This window comes from Panthera leo, chromosome D2 (genome assembly GCF_018350215.1).
Source record: "Panthera leo isolate Ple1 chromosome D2, P.leo_Ple1_pat1.1, whole genome shotgun sequence".
In the NCBI taxonomy this organism is placed as follows: Eukaryota; Metazoa; Chordata; class Mammalia; order Carnivora; family Felidae; genus Panthera; species Panthera leo.
The window spans coordinates 2,568,397-2,587,929 of NC_056689.1; the positions used below are offsets into that span (position 1 = coordinate 2,568,397).

General features: G+C 40.4%; 1 long non-coding RNA gene across 2 annotated transcripts in view; it reads left to right on the forward strand.

Moving 5' to 3' along the window:
• The first annotated feature begins 2,898 nt into the window (after positions 1-2,898).
• LOC122202334 overlaps positions 2,899-19,533 on the forward strand; it is a 32,744-nt gene continuing 16,109 nt past the window's right edge. The window contains exons 1-2 of one of the 2 annotated variants that reach the window (XR_006194600.1): positions 2,899-3,119; positions 16,993-17,739. This is a non-coding gene — a long non-coding RNA (uncharacterized LOC122202334). The remainder of the gene's footprint in view (positions 3,120-16,992; positions 17,740-19,533) is intronic. The other variant, XR_006194599.1, reaches the window with a different exon arrangement.

A 19,533-nucleotide genomic window follows, 5' to 3' on the forward strand; every position in this document is an offset into this window, starting at 1 on the left:
TCTCTCTGTCCTACGTGGACACAGTCATGTTTGGATACGATGCCGGGATCACTGCAGCATGTATACATCAGAGGGAACCGTCAAAGGGCAAAGCCAAGAGGCGTGGGCTGTGGGGACGGTGGGATGAGCCACTGAACTGAGGCATCCTTGCAGCCACTCCTGTCTCTATCCTGCCTCTGGCTATGATACAGGTATTTGATTTTGTTTTTAAAAAAGAGGAAGAGGAAGAAAGAAAAAAAATATTATTGGAACATACATGAAATGGCCAAAAGTAAAAGGCTATCAATGCCAACTGTTAGTGGCATGTAAAAAGTACAGCCACTTTTGAAAATTACTTGGTGTGTGTGTGTGTGTGCATGTACACACACACATATATATGTGTGTGTGTATATATATATATATATATATACACACATATATGTATATACATATACATGTATATATACATATATACATACATATATATGTGTATATATACATATGTATACACACATATGTATACATACCTATGTATGTATGTACGTACATACATATATACATACATATATGTGTGTATATATATATACATATATACGTGTGTGTGTGTGTGTATATATATATATATACATATATATATATATATATATATATACACATTTAAATGTACTACAATATGACCTAGAAATGATACTTCTGTGAATTTACCCAAGACAGATTAAAAACATATTCACACAGGCTTCCAGTTATGGGATGAATAGTCACAGGGATAAAAGGTACAGCACAGGGACTATAATCAGTGATACCTGAATAGTGGAACATGGTAACGGTAGCTATACCTATGGTGTGTCAATGAAAAATGAACAAACCTTTTAGAATTAAAACAATAAAAGGGAAGAGAGTTCTATTCCAACTCAAGTTAGGACAGTTGCCGAGGATACACAATCTTCCCAAAGGGAAGAGTGTTCTGGGGAAAGAGCGTTTGGTGCAGTGTTATATATGTTTTTGCAGAGAGTTACAAATCATCATGACAAGGGACATTCCAGAAAGTTAGAGACATTATCTTATGTTTTTAGTACATGCAGGGCTGTATGACTTAAATCTTATGGGAACCAGGGAAGTTTCTTTTTCTTGCCTTGTGTTCAGAATGCTCCTTTTTTGGTTATTGCTTTATTATTAAATTATTCATTTATTTTAACAAAACAGACATGCAATGTGTGTTGGGACAGAAATGGAGCCCATGCTTTGAAGTTTTGCCAAGTCCTTCTGACCTTGGTAAATGTTAACGTATAGTTTCCCTAGTTGCCCAGGAGCAAAGCCCACAAACATTAAAAGTCGAAAATTTCCTTTATCAGGTGGACATGAAATAATGTATAGACTTGTCAAATCATTGTGTTACACACCCGCAACTAATGTAATATTGTGTGTCAACTATACTTCAATAATAGTACTAATACGTATACACACACACAGATTTGTATGTACATTTTCATAGCTGCTTTGTTCATAATAATCTCAAAATTTAGGCAACCCAGATGTCCACCAATAGGTAGGTGAACAAATACACAGATGTATCTGTACAATAGAATATTATTCTGCAGTAAATAGTAAGCAAATGACCAGCACACATAGCACTATAGATGGATCTTGACAACATTGTGCTGGGTTAAAAAAGACAATCACAGAAAGGACATTCTGTGTGATTCCATGTATATAAATTCTGGAAACTACAAATTATAATGACAGAAAGTGGATAACTGGTTCCCTGCAGGAGCTCTCTGCAGACAACTTTTGGGATAACGAAAGTATTCTATATCTCAGTGTTGTCACTAAGATACACACACACAAACACACACACACACACACATATGCCAAGTAATTATGTGTGTGTGTGTGTGTGTGTGTGTATATGAGGTATATATGTGTGTATGTATATGTGTATATGTGTGTATATATATGTGTGTGTGTGTGTGTATATATATGTATATATACATACATACCTATATATATATATACATATACATATACATATATACATATACATATATATACATATATATATATATATATATATATATATACATATATATATATATATATGGTGTGTGTGTGCATATACATGTCAGAATTCTTCAAATTTCACACCTTAAATGAGTGTGGTATATTGTACTTTAGTGCTTTAATGCTTCCATGAAACTTACCTTAAAGACTCTGTGGAAGTCCTGGAAGGGATAATTCTAGACTGGCCTCTAGCATCTGCCAGATCACATCTACTGAGCTGGCCGACCGAGGGAGTTGCGGTATCATTAGTCATTAGGGAAATACAAACTTCCCCACGTGTTGTGGCTACACCGGTCACAGAAGGTAGTCACTGGGCTTATTTAGTCCAATAATATATTACTGTACTTGCAAGTCAGGGAAGAGAAGGCTGCTTCATGCTTGGCAATTACTTCTCAACACCCACAAAGGTTGTGGTTGGATAGGTAGAAAACAGTCTCCAAGTATGAGATGCATGGGTAAAATGCAAGATACCTCGTAACATTTGAGTTTAATATAAGCAGTGAATACTTTGTTTAGGGTAGATAATTACCAAGTTGTGCTATAAATGTACTTAACACTAAAAAACATTATTTATCTGACTCAAGTATAACTGAGTTTCCCATATGTTTGTTGGCTAAGTTTGCTGACCCGCTCCCAGGTGAGGCTGGCACCATCTACAAGCAACAACACCCAGCCTTATTTCCAAACCTCAGCTCTCAAGTAGGTGCATCTAACTGGGAAAACATTGTTTGCATACAGTCTTAGCTGCAAGGCAGGATAATGGCAAGATAGAAGTGATGGTTTCCCAGGCTTTGCATCATAATACAGCACAATAGAAGTCTGTTGGAATGGTGCTGAGGAAAACTAGGCAACTACTGTGCCCCACCCCTACCCCCAAACCAAATGCTTCTCACCCCTTAGAATAAAACCCTAAACTCCCTCAGGCCTGAAGGCTGTTGAGGGAGTTTGAAGGCTGCAGAAGCCCTCAGTCACTTCCTTTATGACAACCCCAACCAACCCAACAAGCCCATTGTCCTTGCTGCTGTCTTTGAACTTGGAAAGCTTGCTTCTCACTCAGAGTGTATACTCTTGGTATCTTCTCAGTGAGTAACATTCATTATTTTCTCATTTCCAGCACCTAAAACCACATTTGACCTGTGTAAGCTAATTAATACATTCTTGTTGATTGAGTGAATGAATCTATTTTCCATTCATATTCCTTAGAAATTATTTCTCATTAATGCCTTAGCTATCCTCAGGGTCACTGAACCCATTAATTGTAAATTTTAATTTAAAAGTGTCTTTGGGTATTTGAGAATATATTTTAATAAGAAGCAAAGGTTTTTTTAGTTTGATTTTGTTAATTTTCACGTTTTCCAGAAGACTTTGGAGAATTAAATGTAGCAATTATCAGGGTTAAATAAGCCCAAGTCATGTATTACTTCTTACAAATATGGTCAAAGCTTCAAGATGATGGATTTTATTTATTAAATCCTAGAAACATTTTTCTACTATGTGAAAGGCTTTGTAGAACTTCATGAGGGAGGTCAGTCGCTGACCATCTTCTCCAATTTTGATATTAAATACCTGTTTATTTTAGCTTGTGTAAGACTTCCCATAAAGTAGATGTGACTGACCAAATTGGTTATAGTTTTGCTTGAAGCATTGTATTTTTTTTACAGTGTTTTGTCTTTTGATTGAAATATTTGTAATTTACTGTGGGTGTTGGAGGTTTTTCATAAAATTGGGCTTGGAGAAATTAACTGAAGCACTCAGTTATAAGTTAAATTCCTCTTAAAATTTTAAGTCTGAAAGCCAACTAGGGACTTATTTATCTTCCTTCCTTAACTCCTTGATTTGTCATATATCCAACTCAATCTGGCCCAGTCACGTACTCAACTACACATTTTGTATGCTAGGCAGCGTATCTTCCACAATATTCCTTTTCCTCCGGACACAAAATGCCATCCTAATTCTTCAGAAACTTGTCATTTCTCAATGTCCGCTGCTACGAGTGTTTTCATTGTCAATACTGCAAGAGGTTTGGGGGCTCTTCAAAATGTATTCTCCTTGAAAATGAAAAGCACCTTTTTAAATCCTAAGATTGGAAAGAAGCTTGGTGTTAGTTCATTCCCTTGAACATAAAAGAAAGCATTTGCTAGCGAATGCAGTTCCTCGCCCCAAATCACATAGCTGATTAGTCGCAGGCTTAGGGTTTTTGAACTACAGCCTGCTGGTCTTTCTGCCACATCAGAATGATACTAATTTATTACATTTACAGAAATGCACTTACTTTTTATGATAGAATTATGATTTCTGTATTGCTGTGATTGATTGATTGATTGCTCTGTGGTTGTTACTAATTTAAAGGCCCACATAGGACATTTACGAAGAGCAATTTTCTTGTTACTTCGTTATTATGCATTCTGCGTCCTGGTACGGTCATCTGTGCGGAAGGTATGGACTCCCCTATACCAAATTTTGTTCAGATGTTGAGATGCACCACAGGCTCCCAAGGGCAGGCCACCAGGAAGATCAAAAATGGCTTGAGAGGGCTTTCGTTGTGCTCAGGGCAGAGGCGGCAATGACCCACACCTGCATGCGGGCCAGCGCTCCCTGGCTGGAACCCACCACCAGCTCCGAAGGAAAGAGGCTCCTAGCTCCTTTCTCTTCTTGCCCAGATAGAAGGCAGAATGCTAGAGGGGTACCGCTGGAAAGTGCCCATCAGTGACGCATCAGAAATGAACTCATGTCCTTTGTTATACCTCTGATTATTTCTTTATAATTATTAAGTATCATGGTACTAGATTTTCAGCCTTTAATATAACAATATTTAAGTAACGCATATTTCCATAATGCGATACCAAATTCAAAAGTAAATTAGTAGGCTACCAAGGATGAAACTCAGGGGTTGTTCAATGTTAGTTGTCTTTTCAAAATAACTGTTATTGGTTGTTTCATGTGACACGGGTTATTACAAATACCTTATATTTAAGGAAAGTTTAATTTTTAAACCTTTGAACCTATCCGTTGTCAACTTTAGCTAATAGTTTATCTGTATTTTGAAATACTTTATTGTCAGAACACTATAATGATGACATCAAGTAATATTAAAAATGCAATCTCCATATCAAAATGACAATTTTAAAATTTGTATATTTCCAAAGAATGATACACCTGATGACCTGATTTCTGAAATATCTGGACCCACCGACTAACTGGAAAATTAGCCAATTAAATGAAATCTATTTGATAATATTTTTGGAAAATCATTTTTTTCCTTCTCTTAAATGTACCACTATCACTTCCTCACTGTAGAGTTTTTAACATCGAATACTAAAAACCCAGCAAACGTAGAGAATCTCCACACTATCAGATTTCTCTTTGACCTGTAAAGGCACTTCTGTGAAAACGTGTCTTTGCCGGGTTCTACAAGGATCTTCAGGATCTGGCTCTTGCGCGTTAATTAGGATAATTCACACTGAGGACCTCTGTCCCATGACCTTGTCTCACCTGGGAGATGTGAACTAGCTAGTGTGTTGCTCACAACAGCCCAAGGATCAGGACTTTTACTCTCGCCACCTTGCGTGGGGGGTATCCGCCACTTGGACGTGGTGGTTTTCCCAGCATTCTGCTGCTAAAGAAGCTGGGCTCTCATTCCAAGGGGTTCCGGCTGCAGGGGCTGTGCTCTGAGCTAACGGCACCAGTCCGCGTGGCCGACCCGCTCACTTGTGCCGCTCCCGGTGAGTCCAGCCACAGCGGCTTCTTTGTTCTTTCTTCAGTATTTCTAGCAGCTTGGTGTTGGACTCTTTGTTTCCCTATTCCTGAAACACAGACTGGCTCATTCAGACCCTTTCAGAATTTTCAAATTGCCCAGGTCCCTTGACCATCTCCCTAACAGAGCACACACCTGCATGCACATCCTCCCAGTCACCGTCCACCTTTCCAATACTGCTTATTTCAGTGGTTCCCAAGCCTCACCTGCAGCCAAATCCTCAGAGCAGGTATGTAAGATGACACTAATTCATTTAAGAAGGTGACTGGGCAGAGAGAATATTTTAAAAGTTACCAGTAATTCCAGTATGCAGCCAGGGACGTACCTTGCATTTATTGTATATCCTATAACATGGCATATTTGTTTGTTTATTCATTTTTTTTAACATTTATTCAGTTTTTGAGGGAGTGAGTGTGTGAGTGGAGGAGGGGCAGAGAGACAGGGAGACACAGAATCGGAAGCAGGCTCCAAGCCCTAACTCATGAACAGTGAGATCATGACCTGGCCGAAGGTGGAGGCGTAACCAACTGAGCCATCCAGGTGCCCATGGTATATTTATTTGTATAGTACATCTGTTTCCTCAACTGGTGTATATAGTCTAGGTGTACAAGATCACTCGCTTTTGTATTACCAGTGCCTGGATCCAAGCAGGGTGCATAAATACCTGTTAAATGAATGAATGAATATTTGTTGAATAAATAAACAAGCTTGGTGTGCAAGAAAGTCAACCAGAGCACCATTAGTGTAAGGTTACCATCAAAAATGTCAGACATGAGGATATCGTGAAGGGACAGTCTGACTTGGGGAAACGGGTGGAATTTTTTGTGGGGCTTTAGTAGGAAGGAAGCCATCAAAATAAGCTCATTTAGTTGGGGGGCGGGGAAGGGATGGGCAAGGACTGTTCTCAGAAAAGGGTGTGTGTGCAGATCTGTGGCCTTCGAGTGGTGAGCTTGGATTTTATCAGGGGAGAGGGGAGATGAGAGCTCTAGAAGCTAGTCATGGGTAAGAGAGGTTGGGGTTAGGGAAAGAGCCGAGATGACCAGGGTATGTGGAGGTCACCATCCGGAGTTCTCAGCCCTCATTGTCTCTCACAGTCCCTCTTCTTGGTCATGAGGGAAACGGAGTCTCAGGTGACCTCCATCTTAGTTTGTTCAGTTCTCTAGATCCGAACCTCTCGTGTGTTTTAACAGATGACTCTTTTTGGTCTCTTGCTTCTGCACATCTTAAAAGCGAGGCATTGGATGCATTTGTTCTAGACTGTCTTTGCAAGGATGTTGGTATAGCAGATAGCCAAGGAAGAGAGTACTGTCACCTTTTGGAGAAGAGAATGGCATGCTTCCTGTCCATTTATAAAAAATTGGGGTGCTCTAATCTCAGGTTTTCTCTTCTGTAATGGAACTGTTAACTGTGCAAGTTTCCATCTGATTGCATCCGTCTTGATCCCTGAGGACTTGGGGCAAGGGGAAGTAACCGAAGTATGCTGATAAGCAGACTACTGCTGCTGCTTTGAGTAATGAACTGCCCTTTCCTCCTGACCTGGGAGTGTTTTCTGTGTTCTCAGCCATCATTCGTGACACTGTGACAGGCTAATTTGTAAGCTTGCAAGTAGGGTGAAGTCTCATTCCCTTCAACATTCTTGAGAGTCTTGGTTGTAGTCTTGGACTCTTTAGTGATGGCTACCATCGCAGCTTCCCATGGAGTCTGACTTTGTAATTGAATTTAAATCATTTATCAAGTGAGTGGCTGCACAGACACATTTACAATTCTGTAGGGAACACAGAGGTGAGAGGAGATCCAAGTAAGGCAAGAGGGAGTCCCAAAGAAGTGTAGGGCACTCGTGAGGTTTCCCTCTTTTGAGAGAGGAAGAAAATAGCAGTTTAAGGCATTGCAATGAAAGATAGACGTATGTGTGAGTGAAAAGAGAAGTAATTTCATAGGAGGCCATGTTAGAAGCATAAAAATTGTAGATGTGTTCAGTCAGAAGTAAAGTCCAACCCACATGAGGGACTTGATTTTAAAAAGAGGGCCTGAGGATTAAATACACAGAGATCTCAGCTGGCTTCGTTGTTTCCACGACATTTACCACTGCTGGCAAACATATAGGGTAGGCTTATTGTAGGATCGAGTGAGAGACGGAGACCCATAAGCACTGGGTCTGTGATGTCCTCTGTGCTGTTGAGTTAGAATCCCTAAAGCTTATCCCAATCTTTAATACACAAACAGAAAGAATGGTGGATTGTATTTAGGGAGTCCAAGTATATGGAGTTGGGTAAGTGTTGAAAGGGACAGCTTGAACTTCAGAAGACAACTTGAGTGCATCTGTGAAGGTATACACATGACAGCTTTAGTCAGATCATAAAAAAGTGTCACCCAGTTTGAAGAAGTTAGGAATTCAGTGTCCTATGAGACCGAGAAATCCACTAAGTTGTTCTGTGGTCATTGGCTGGGGAGAGTCATGAATAATAGTCTCCAACCTTTGAGGAAAGAGAAGCTTTTCATTTTATGTGATATCATGGAATGTAGATGGGCCTGATAAAATTTAAAATTCATCTTTCGAGATTCAGCATCCTTTCGGTGTTAATGCTGTCAGCAAATAGAGGGAATCAAGCCTGCAAGTTACTCAATCTGGAGAGTACGATGGAAAATGTTTGTAGTAGAAACCCTGACAGTATGGCTTTGGATAAACCCTGACAGTGTGGCTTTACTTTTTGTAACACAAGTACCTGATATCAGCTTTGATTGCTGAGGCATCCACTTCAAAGAGGCATCTGATTCATAGACAGCTGTACAAATAAACACAAGGCCAGCCACAGGACTAGATAAAGAGCCAGGCTGCGCCTGCCTCAGGTCTCTCAGCTTTCTGCTTTGTTCTAGAGATCTTGGTTGATTTCAACAACTGACCATTTGGGCTGCTTGTTTTTTCTCTTCGTGAGTTTTAAATTCCCACTCGTACATTTTAAATAAAAGCAGAAGCAGAACCCCAGCTCCATGCCCCCTCTCCACACCTGGCTGTGCAGTCCCAAGTATATGGAATTTCCAGGGCTTGTAAGTAATAAACATTTCCCCCCAAATTTTCCTAGTGGTTGTTGCTGAGGATGCCTTACAATCGTAGTAAGAAGTACAAGGGCTGATCTAGTAACAACATTGGTTATGGGCAGGTTGAGACCAGCAGAAAACAGTCACCCACATACTGTGTAAGATTGGAGTCCCAAATGAATGTTTCCAAGGTTATGTTAAATAATTTGAAGAAGTAAGAGGGTATTTCTGTAAAACCTTGGGGCATAACTGTCCAGTTGATTTTCTCAGCTAAGTACAAGTAGATCCTGTAGTATGGAGAACATCTAGATCTGACACTGTAAGTAAGCACCTGTGGGGATGAAGAAAGGATATGATTAGGTGGAGGGATTGCAGGGAAATGAGGACAGTCAGTCTTCTCAATGGGCCTTAAATCTCGCACAAGATGGTAGCCGTGACAGTTTGTCTTTTTGAGGGGTAGAACAAGGATATTTTAGTCAACAGGAGATGATGAATCCGTTTTGAAAATATGTGGATATGGTGGCCACAGTCCTGTAAGAGACTAATTTTTCTTTGGTTTTGAGATAATTATGGTAAGGGCAGATCCTGCTGAATTGGTTCAGCTTCTAGGATGTGTCCAAACTCTTAAATATATTTGGCATACGGTCAATAGGGAGGAAATTCAAGATCTAAAATGTTGAGAAGGGGAAGCATCAGGTAGTGGTTAATTAATCTGTGCCATCATTGAATTATAGACCAGTGAGTCCCTTCTGGGAGTTCCAGAAACTCCACATTTAATGGTGTTATCCCATTAACAAGGTGGATCTTGTCTCAGTTAATTTCCCAGAATGGAATAGCCATGATGGAAAACAACCATGATGGAAAAGCATGTGAATAGTGAGAGTGTTGACTAGTGCCAAGAAAACAGAAAGCAGCTAAGACGGAGGCATCAGACAGACTTTGAAATGCCTACCATTTAATTTTTTTTTTTTTGGTTTCTTCTATGCCCAAGGGAGGAAGGCATGGTAGAAAGATGTTAAGCTTTATGGTAGAGAATGTGGCCCCAGTACCCACTAGAAATGGAAACTTTGTTTTTGCAATTGCATGAATATGTCTCCCTTTTATATTTAGGGCAATTGTGGGAAAACTATAGTGGATAGGTTTATTTGGAAGAATGCTATGTTATATAAATTGTGTCTTTTGTGTTTTAGATTATACCTTTTCTAACCAAAATAGGATAGGTATTTTTCTAATGTTCCTTTTATTTCCAATATCAGCAAGTATCTGTGTTTAAACATATTGTTATTGTTTGTCTTGAACTTAACTATTTGTTTAATCTGAAGAGCTATTAATTTCATCAGTAATTTTTCTTATTTCTGAGTCAAAGTATCTTCCATTTCCTCAGCAAGGTCTTATAATTCCAAGTCATCAGTTGGCTATTTTATATTTTACTTTCCAACTAAATCTGTCACTCCACATTTAGGGCCACTAATAAAGAAGGAAGATAGGACAGGTGTGGTATGTTTTTCTGTATCAAGAACTGAATAATTTTGGAAGGTGTTAGTTAAGCAGTGACCGAAATTGTGGATGGAGTCATTCCTTTTCCTGTTTACAAGATTGGATTCTTCACCAATCAGTGTTCAAGAGGGTCTTCCAGATAGCTTCTAAGGAATCCTGTCCTACTTTGACACTCTTTCATCGTGCACCTCTCACCTTGGCCAACGTTTATAGCTAACAACATCATCAGCTGTTTCTCACCTCTACCTACCTTACAGACTTTAGGAGGGGATGTTGTCCAGTAAGAAGGATGTACTTAGGAAGGGGTAGAAGGAGGAAAAAGAGGAAGATCTTGTGATGGTACAAGAGGAGAAATGGCAGACTAGTAGAAAAGAGGGGGTCAAGGTATAGGGAGATCACAATGGAAGTCAATCCAGAGTTGTGTCAGGAAAGGAAAGAGATATTTGGCTCTTCTACACTGAGGTAAAGATGACTATGTTTAGAATATAGGGGCTTCACTAGAACCTGTCTTCCTTTGCCCAAAAGTCTGGGTCAATGGAGAAATACTCCACCTTAATAAAGACAGAGCCTCCAAGCATATTGTATGAACTGAGGCTTGGCTCTCTCTGCTGGGTAAAGAATACCTTCTAGCCAAGGTACCAGTCTAAGTTAAGAAGAACAGGAAATGCATGGTGGGATATGGAAATTGCCTATCAATGTAACGTTTTAACAAGCTGCAGAAGCACAGGTTGTAGCTTCATTAACTATGGTGATGCTCATCTTCCATTCCCTCCATGTCATTCTATTAAAAAAAAAAAAAAGATGAGGTTTTAATTTTCTTTTCTTTTCTTTTTTTTTTTTGAGGTTTTAATTTTCAAGGGTGGGAATGAGATATGATCAAGCTGGAGATTTTGTCTTCTCTGTGGGGGACATAGATTTTTTTTATCCCGAAGAAAACAAAGGTGGCCAACACTGGCCAGCTTCTGTCTGAGCCTCCAGGTAGACTTCATGACCTTTTCAACCCTGCTCAGGAGGTTTATCTGTATACCCTCTGTCTTCCCCTTGTATTAGAAGTTGGAAAGAAGACTTTGCAGGTGAACAGAGGAAGGGAGTAGATGTGGCTGGGTATTTTGAACTGAGTACCTCCATGGGGAAGGCTGGCACATGTCCCTCAAGCTAATGTTCTAACTTTCTATGTTCTGTGTGTTCTGGGATTCCAGTAACAATTACTTTTCATAACTTAGGTGTAGTGATGATGTATTACATTAGTTCTTGTGGGTTCCTCTACCTTGCCTAACATATATACTTTTATTTTTTTTAACGTTTTATTTATTTTTGAGACAGAGACAGAGCATGAACGGGGGAGGGTCAGAGAGAGAAGGAGACACAGAATCTGAAGCAGGCTCCAGGCTCTGAGTTGTCAGCACAGAGCCCGACGCGGGGCTCGAACTCACGGACCGTGAGATCGTGACCTGAGCCGAAGTCGGACGCTTAACCGACTGAGCCACCCAGGCGCCTCAATATACTTTTAAATCACCTCATTAAAATATTTTTTAAAGTATATGAATCTGATTTTGGCATCTGTTTCCTACTGAGAAATTGGCTGGTACTCTGAATAGCTGGTCTACCTGTGCCTAAAGTTAGTGCCGGCAGTCACTTCTAGAGGCTGAGATCATTTGAGCCAATAATTACCTTTCTTAGGTAAGGCATTCTTGTTTGTCTTCTCTGTTGGGGACAGATTTTTTCATCCATTTTGTGTCACATGCAAACCGGGAGTCCTAATCAAAATAAATTTTCATGAGGAAATCAGAATTATTTCTGGAATTCAGTTTCTGTTGTGCTATATTACCTTTGACTGGCCATTCAGTCTCTGTAAACCTGTTTTGTCATCGGCAAATTGATGTAGTTGAAGTCTGTCCTATCTAAGGGTATGTCAAGTTTTATCAGAGATTTGCCACATTAGTCATTTTAGAACAGATCAAATGTACTGAAACTTCTTTTAATTATTTCACCTGTTGGGGCACCTGGATGGCTCAGTGGGTTAAGCGGCCGACTTCAGCTCAGGTCATGATCTCACGGTCCGTGAGTTCGAGCCCTGCGTCGGGCTCTGGGCTGACAGCTCAGAGCCTGGAGCCTGTTTCAGATTCTGTGTCTCCCTCTCTCTCTGACCCTCCCCCATTCACGCTCTGTCTCTCTCTGTCTCAAAAATAAATAAACGTTAAAAAAAAATTATTTCACCTGTTATTTCAAATGGTCTTTGAGGTCCAGCCGCGTAATCCTTATATTTAATACATTTTCACCCTCAACGTTAGGGGGAGCTTCTGATCGAGGAGAAGGGGATGTCCTGTTGAAAATAGCTTATGTCTATTGACAGTTCAGGCAGTATGGGGAAAGGATCACAGATGAAAGAGAAGTGTCAAAGTGCCTCTTTGGTCACAATGTTATAGTAATGGTGAAAGTTTAGTCCTATTGTGTTAAATAAAAGCAGCTTTGATGCAGAAATTGTATTTTTTTACATAATTCAAAATCGTGAATCGCTTTACTTTGTAGATCTTTATAGATCATTAAAACTCTATTGTCACATAGCCTGTGAATTGTGACATGTCCACCATAGCTTAGTTGGGCTCCAGAACATCACATAATCTGTGTCTAGCAGAGATGCTGTAATCTCATACCTTGTTCTTTTGGGGAAAATACAGAATATGAAGTAGCTGTTTCAAAGTATTTTACATTTTTCATAAAACGTCTATTTTGATATTTATATATCACTTTCAAATTTGGCTTTGTCTTCAGAAATGGTAGCTAGAAACAGTCCCCAGTTAGGATTCATCTCCACATTACCAGGGATTAAAGAAAAGCCCACCATGACTCCATTATTTGGGCGGTTCACCTGTCACGTCTGTCTCTTCCCTTAGACATTGTTATGGTGCATGTTGTGTGGTCCCTACCCACGGTTCTGACTCCGTGCCTCTTTCCTCTTGCCCCAGAACTGTTGATGCCAAAAAGAGAAACCCACATTTGGGATGCCTTACCAAGCACATACCTAGAGTTTCAGGAGCGTTAGCGATCTGTTGAATGAGATGTTGACCAGTGGAGATCAGGAGCTAACTGTTCCTCCCATAATTCCCCCAGCAAGAAGGTTCAGCAGTGTTTCATGTGGCTCTGTGTGTGTTTCTGTGGGATGGAGCCAACCATCATCCCTGTTGAGGCCCAGCCTAGTCATGTCTCTTCGATGCCCCCCCCCGCCTCCTTCCCCCCCTGAAATAAAATATGGGTCATTCAGCTGGCACCTCAGGGTCTAGGGCACGGAGATTTTTAAAGTTGTCCATAGATAGTGCTTTTTCTTTTCAATAGGTTATAATGATATAAAATGTGGTCAAGCACATATATTTACAACAAATGTTCAGTTAACAGGGAAACATCTTTCATAAGAACAATTTCGATCCTTAATTATTTTTTTCACTGTGTGGTATCTTTTATATTATAGATATGAGATTGTGAAATTCAAATCCAGAAAAGACGAGGTCTCTAAAAGGAAAAAGGAAAATTGAAATGTTAAAAAGAATGAATATGTGCTAGTTTCTAATATTATTTTAAAGGGGTTTCATAATTTAAACTCTTTATTTTGAAAAAAATTATAAATACAATACATGTTTATAGATAACTTCAATAATATGAGACATAAAGCAGGGAAATTATTTCTAATTTGACAATCAAGGTGTTTTTATTTTTTATATTTTTAAATTGAGTGTTTTACAAAAATAGAACCATATACATTTGTGCAGATAGATATCCTGCCTTTTTCCACACCCCCACACCATGAGAATTTTCTCACTTTGTAGAATATTCTAGAAAAGTGTAATTTTTTAACGGTGATAAATCATTTGTTTGCATGATTTCATCAACATTTGTTTCATTATTTTACTCTTGATGAGCATTTATTTATCTTTATGTGCCTTTCTGGATATTTTCTTATAATTTTCTGCAAGTTGATAATTTTATGCCAATGTCTGAGCATCTGTACTTGTGTATGTTTGTGTATTTTTCACCTATTCTCTTCCAGAAACCATTTTTTATGTGCATGCCTTAAGGTTTATTCCACTACAACACCCTTATGGTTATCATTCCCCAAACTCCTGTGATTCCTTCCACTTATTCATGGATAAGTTTAGCACAACACTATCCCTTTATTTTCACCACTTTTTCCTATCATTGACTTTTTTTATTTCAACATTCCTGTGGCTAATACATCCATAAACTGATTCCATTAGTTCAAAAGGAATTTATCCCCATCCCTAATTTACTTGCTCAGTCCTATATCTTGTCCTTCAACAATCTGTGGTTATTTTAATATTGAACCCCAGCATGTTTGAGACCTTAAAATAATTTATGCAATTGTGTCTTTACCCTCAATAATCCCTGTTGTTCCTGCACATCTCTCCTTATGCGATTTAAGATTTCTATCCCTTAGATCAAACCTCTGCTTTGGAAACACCTGAACTTACCCTCACGAACAATCCCTTGCCTCGTCACACCCAAATATCCATGTTTTGCATCAGAACATTTGGAGAGAAAACCCACCACCACACCAGCCAGTATCACTCAAATTTAAAGACACACACACACACACACACACACATTCAGTAAGGTCCAGCAGTTTCATACGTCTTTACAATATGCTTTACTGGCCTCATAAGTGACAATTAAAGTCTTATTCTTTCCTCTACTGTTTCTTACCCCCCCCCCATTCCTCTCGTGATGGTCTTACTTTATACTACATTGAGAAGGTTTCCAGACTCCCTCCTTTGCAGTCATTAGAAGGAAAGACCAAGGAATATCTACACTTACATACAAATCAATTACTTGTCCCTTGTATTTTCAAGGGCCACTGGTGTGTTGTCTAGAAATGAATCTCCCATTTCTTTTTAACACACATCCTCCCACATCCTCCTGCATCGTGAGGCTCTTTTCCTTGTCTGATGAACCATTCCCATCTGCATTCATGTAAGCTCTGGTCATTCTAAGGAGAAAACGTGCACTGACTTCACAAATCCTGTTCCCCTTCATGTTTTCATTTCTTCATCTGACATGTCCTTCTCTGACTCGACTTGGCCTTCTAGATAGAGCCATCTCTCTGCTGGGTTGTTTCTGTCAAAGTTTCCAATGATGTCTGTGTTGCCAGATGTAGCAATCACTTCTCTCTTCGTATTTTACTCAATCTTATGTTTGACACATGCATTTCCTCTCTGTGTCAAAACAGACTCTTCTTCTGATATCTGTGTTGCTGCACCCTTTGAATTTTCTCGTTTGTCTCAATCTACTCTTTCTGACTCATCATCCTCAGCTCTCCTTCTGTGTCCATTCTCCCAAAGTTGGAATGGTCCAGGTCTCAGTGGTGGGCCCCCTGCTTAACTTCCATCATCTTTTTAGATCACCTTATCTAGCCCCAAGTTACTAAACTTATATCTAGCCTTCACATTGCCTTGAATTCCAGATTCCTGTATCCAACTATCGATATCCAACTATCTGTTTGCTGACTGCACATAGTCATGTGAGAGGTGCATTTGTTCCTGAAACAAAGCAAAATATTCTTTCTCTGTTTCCCCACCTCTGCTGTCCTCTTTCTCTTCCTCTTCCTCAAATCAGAACATGACATTGTCAATCCTCCCCTTGAGAAGGAATATTCTAAGGAGGTGATTATCAATCTTGTCTTTCATTGAAATTGCTTTAAAAAACCTTTAAGACTCCTGGCTGCTGAGTCCCATATCCACAGCACTGGTCCACGTCCATCGAACCTGGCCACTGGGATTTTAGGATGCCCCCTCCAGGGTGATTTTAATTTACAGTTGAGATTGGGAATCACTGTAAGGGAAGTTGAACCCCTGTCCCGCTTTAGAGCATGGATTCTTGAGGCACCAGGGGGCTGAGCCCCTAAGCCCCAGGGACTAGCTTTCTCTCCTTCCATTTGCCTCATAGAATGTAAGGTAGGACGAGGAGGCTGGGGGCAGAGGCAGATCATCTTTCTAAAGAACCCAGAACTTTCATTTAACCTTTTTCTACTTAGCATTCCATCTCAGATTGAGTCCTGTAGCTAATCTCTGTCCAGTGTCTCTGCGCTCTGGTCTCGCTTAAAACAGCGTTTGTCTGACCCTACGCCCCAGCTTCTAATCTCACAAAATGGAAGCGAGGGGATTGATCCCTTCCTTTCTTGGTTGCAATCTTCCTAGGTTCTTGTAAACTTCTGTTTTGGGGGAAAACCACTAAAACATAGAATTTCTTGTTACAGTCTTAGGAAAATGGCCCTACATTTGCATAACTAAAAACTGCTCGAGGTATTTTTTTTTTCACCATTAGGAAGCACTGGAGAAAACTGCAGGGTGATTTTCTGTTCCTGCTTAGGCCTGAATTCAGCTGAACACTTTTCCTAACAGATGAGACACAATAAAAATTGACCTCTGCAGAGCAGCCCGTTTATGACACCTGCTATGGTATTTTATGACTTCCTCATCCGTTGATACCTGCTCTGTTTCAGTTTGGTTTTCTCCATTTGCTCGGTTCTATTTCCTAACAGACCTTTGCAAATTGGCTCCTTTATCCCCCGAGAAGCCCTTTCTGGTGTCAGGTACCGATGTTTGTTCCACACTGATTCTTGACTCTGAATAGTGGGAAAGACTTTTTGTTTCCCTCAGGACATCGAGGTTCAGGTGAGGACACTGCCAGAATGCAGCTGAACCGCTCACACCTCCCGGGAAATGAGAGCACAAGAGCCTTATTTTTGATAGGCCACAGTAATTGGTCTATGACTGCAAGGACCCTTGTTTTCATTTAGCCTCTAGGGCATAACATTCGGCATTTCTGTTGACAAATAGAGGCTAATAGCTCTTTGCCTGTTGAAAAATAAGGATATTGTTGAAGGTTTGTAGGACTGGCTGCAGGTTCTGTTGAATACAGTAGAAGGCTGGATTCCTGGCAGAGTAACAGTAATGCTGAATCGAATAAAGGGGGACCTGCCTTTCCCTTCTCCATGTTGTAGCGTGCCAGCCGGGCGGAGCATGTGCTCGACATGATGTTCTGGCAGCAGAATTAACGCAGCGTGCATTTGACCTGCATCACTTCTCTTTGTCCACTGCCAGTTCTTTCTCCATCATCCCCTTGACCTTCGCCTCATCCTGATGCCTCCATCTCCGTCTTTGCACTTTGGGCACCGAATCTTTGGAACGCACGGATAGATTAGCAGACGCGTAAAAGCACATTTAGGGGTTAGAAGATAAAGGAAGGTTGGTTTCCATATTGGATTGGACCATATGAAGTTCCTGCTGTTTGAATACTCTGACATTCGAAAATGACATTTAAATATCATGGAGGTGAATAAACAAACAAACAACATACCCTACTTATTGTGAAGAATTTTATTAGACTTGAGCCACTGAATCTAGGTGAGCTAAAGGTTATGTTTCTGTAAAACGGTAACGTTAATAATAATACATAAGCCATTATGTAGTTATGCACACGTCTCCCTCCCCCAGTTGTTTGGACTCAAAATCTCTGAGCCGCTTCCCACCCGTCACATCTGTTGTGCAGACCCTTCAGTTAAAGTCTCTGCTCCTGACCAAAGAAGCTTTGAAGATTGCACAGTCCTCTAGTTAGGTTTCCACGGGCAGAGGTTAGGGTGCTGTTTCTGGTTCCGGATGCTTTCCGAGTCGGAGGGATGCTGTGCCCTGCAAGACTCAGGGAGCCTCCATGTGTTTGGCGTGTGCACTGGGTGTGAGGGTTGTGACTGTGCACTTGAGGTGAGGGGAGCTGGGGCTGCTGCAGTGAGGACGTTCAGTCTACTAGCAGACCCCCTCTGATGTTCCCACGGCTCTTACAAAGTGGGATAAAACTCAAAAGACATACAGGGGTTTCTTGTGCCAACTGGCAAAGGGCAGACGGAAGTTGAAGTCACCCTGCAAGCAGATTAGGCTGCGTGTTCGTGTCCCCAGAAACAGTGGGTCCTGGGGAGGACTTGGCATGGACTGCAGAACGGGGTTTCCCAGGGCAGGGGGCAGGACGCTCCCAGCTGATGCCCGGGTCACACGCCCGTTAGGTAGCCTCGGGGACAGTGCCAGTGTCACACTAAGGAGGGATTTTCAACGACTCCACTTGCGATACACGGTCTACTTAATAGCTACACACAAAAATATGCCTCCGTTTTCATGCTTGTTGTTGCAAGTCTGAACGCTTGCAATCATTGTGTTTTATGTCAAAAGTACACACTTAATAAAGTCATAGGAGGCTTCTATTCTAGAAAGCTGTGTAGATTCTTTTGGTGCGGAAGGTCTTCTAAGAGGATCTCTTGCTTTAAGATCTTTCTGCTGAGAGTGTCTTTTACTTTAGGGGAAATAATGATTTGTAGACAGACATTTTCAAGTTAATTTAAAAAATACCGAGAAGTTTTGGAATCAATTTCAAAATAAACCTGTGTTTTATTCACTTACAGTTAATAATAAGAGAAAAGCAATAAATAGTTGAAAATCCCTCACTTATAAAAATTCACATATGAGGATTTACATAAAATTAAGCTTATTTTCCAAAGCTCCATAATCGAGCCTGTTATGATGGAACTTAATGTTAGCTCTTTTTTTTTTTTTTTTTTTTTTTTTTTTTATCTTGGGCAATATTCTGATTAATATAAATTTATGTTTATGTTATTTATTTATTTTAAAGTTTATTTTCTTATTTTTGTATGTGAGAGAGATAGAATGAACAGAGCAGGGCCAGAGACGGAGCAGGCTCCACATGGTCAGCACAGATCCTGATGCAAGGCTTGAACTCATGAACTGTAAGATCATGACCTGAACTGAAATCAAGTGTCAGATGCTTAACTCACTGAGCCACCCAGGTGCCCCTGATTAATACTTTTAAATCTGATCTTTTTAATTTGTGCAATTAAATTCTGAATTAAAAAATGATTTTTAATTGTTTATTTGTTAAAGAGAGAGAGCGAGAGACAGTGACAGAGACAGAGCAAAGCATGTGAGGGGGAGGGGCAGAGAGAGAGGGAGACACAGAATCTGAAGCAGGCTCCAGGCTCTGAGCTGTCAGCACAGAGCCTGATGCAGGGCTCGAACCCACAAACCACGAGATCATGATCTGAGCTGAAGTTGGATGCTTAACCGACTGAGCCCCCAGGTGCCCCACCCCCCAGGCGTGGATTTGAGGGAGGTGACTAAGAAGTTGCTTCAACATTA